This window comes from Trifolium pratense, unplaced genomic scaffold, assembly GCF_020283565.1.
Source record: "Trifolium pratense cultivar HEN17-A07 unplaced genomic scaffold, ARS_RC_1.1 scaffold_133, whole genome shotgun sequence".
In the NCBI taxonomy this organism is placed as follows: Eukaryota; Viridiplantae; Streptophyta; class Magnoliopsida; order Fabales; family Fabaceae; genus Trifolium; species Trifolium pratense.
Genome location: NW_025721034.1, coordinates 25,001 through 27,500, shown reverse-complemented (window position 1 = coordinate 27,500; position 2,500 = coordinate 25,001).

Below are 2,500 nucleotides of genomic sequence, written 5' to 3'. Positions count from 1 at the left end.
TACCACGTAAAAAACAACCTAGAAGTCGAATTTTGACTTCGTTTTTTTTGTGCACACCCCACACAATAAGTATAAGTGGACTGGAAAGTGGCTAAGCGATCCGACGAAGTTTCGATTGAGTTTGATTTTTTGGCCGAAAACTCGAAAAAAAGGCGGATTTGACGTAAAACGCCGCCTAGAAGTCGAATTTTGAGACGGTGTCTTGTGTACACACTCCACACAATATGTATAAGTGGACTGGAAAGTGGCTAAGCATTCCGAGGAATTTTCGATTTATTTTGATTTTTCGGCCGAAACGCCGAAAATAGGCGGATTTGACGTAAAACGCCTCATATAAGTCGAATTTTGGGAAGGTGTCTTGTGTGCACACTGCACACAATATGTATAAGTGGACTGGAAAGTCGCTAAGCATTCCGAGGAAGTTTCGATTTATTTTGATTTTTCGGCCGAAACGCCGAAAATAGGCGGATTTGACGTAAAACGCCTCATATAAGTCGAATTTTGGGAAGGTGTCTTGTGTGCACACTGCACATAATATGTATAAGTGGACTGGAAAGTGGAAAAATATTTTCGGAGCACTTTGATTTTTTGGCCCCCCGCGTGCCTTGCCACGCCCTTGCTTATAGCAAAACGAGACGGGGCCTTGGTCCAACTTGGCATAGGCATGGAATTTGATCTTTATTACTTGGCCACGGTCATGCCACGGTACATGGAGGTTGCTTGACACCCCCGTGTGCATTTCGGAGCACTTTGATTTTTTGGCCCCCCGCGTGCCTTGCCACGCCCTTGCTTATAGCAAAACGAGACGGGGCCTTGGTCCAACTTGGCATAGGCATGGAATTTGATCTTTATTACTTGGCCACGGTCATGCCACGGTACATGGAGGTTGCTTGACACCCCCGTGTGCATTTCGGAGCACTTTGATTTTTTGGCCCCCCGCGTGCCTTGCCACGCCCTTGCTTATAGCAAAACGAGACGGGGCCTTGGTCCAACTTGGCATAGGCATGGAATTTGATCTTTATTACTTGGCCACGGTCATGCCACGGTACATGGAGGTTGCTTGACACCCCCGTGTGCATTTTCGGAGCACTTTGATTTTTTGGCCCCCCGCGTGCCTTGCCACGCCCTTGCTTATAGCAAAACGAGACGGGGCCTTGGTCCAACTTGGCATAGGCATGGAATTTGATCTTTATTACTTGGCCACGGTCATGCCACGGTACATGGAGGTTGCTTGACACCCCCGTGTGCATTTCGGAGCACTTTGATTTTTTGGCCCCCCGCGTGCCTTGCCACGCCCTTGCTTATAGCAAAACGAGACGGGGCCTTGGTCCAACTTGGCCTAGGCATGGAATTTGATCTTTATTACTTGGCCACGGTCATGCCACGGTACATGGAGGTTGCTTGACACCCCCGTGTGCATTTTCGGAGCACTTTGATTTTTTGGCCCCCCGCGTGCCTTGCCACGCCCTTGCTTATAGCAAAACGAGACGGGGCCTTGGTCCAACTTGGCATAGGCATGGAATTTGATCTTTATTACTTGGCCACGGTCATGCCACGGTACATGGAGGTTGCTTGACACCCCCGTGTGCATTTCGGAGCACTTTGATTTTTTGGCCCCCCGCGTGCCTTGCCACGCCCTTGCTTATAGCAAAACGAGACGGGGCCTTGGTCCAACTTGGCCTAGGCATGGAATTTGATCTTTATTACTTGGCCACGGTCATGCCACGGTACATGGAGGTTGCTTGACACCCCCGTGTGCATTTTCGGAGCACTTTGATTTTTTGGCCCCCCGCGTGCCTTGCCACGCCCTTGCTTGCTTATAGCAAAACGAGACGGGGCCTTGGTCCAACTTGGCCTAGGCATGGAATTTGATCTTTATTACTTGGCCACGGTCATGCCACGGTACATGGAGGTTGCTTGACACCCCCGTGTGCATTTTCGGAGCACTTTGATTTTTTGGCCCCCCGCGTGCCTTGCCACGCCCTTGCTTATAGCAAAACGAGACGGGGCCTTGGTCCAACTTGGCCTAGGCATGGAATTTGATCTTTATTACTTGGCCACGGTCATGCCACGGTACATGGAGGTTGCTTGACACCCCCGTGTGCATTTCGGAGCACTTTGATTTTTTGGCCCCCCGCGTGCCTTGCCACGCCCTTGCTTATAGCAAAACGAGACGGGGCCTTGGTCCAACTTGGCATAGGCATGGAATTTGATCTTTATTACTTGGCCACGGTCATGCCACGGTACATGGAGGTTGCTTGACACCCCCGTGTGCATTTCGGAGCACTTTGATTTTTTGGCCCCCCGCGTGCCTTGCCACGCCCTTGCTTATAGCAAAACGAGACGGGGCCTTGGTCCAACTTGGCATAGGCATGGAATTTGATCTTTATTACTTGGCCACGGTCATGCCACGGTACATGGAGGTTGCTTGACACCCCCGTGTGCATTTTCGGAGCACTTTGATTTTTTGGCCCCCCGCGTGCCTTGCCACGCCCTTGCT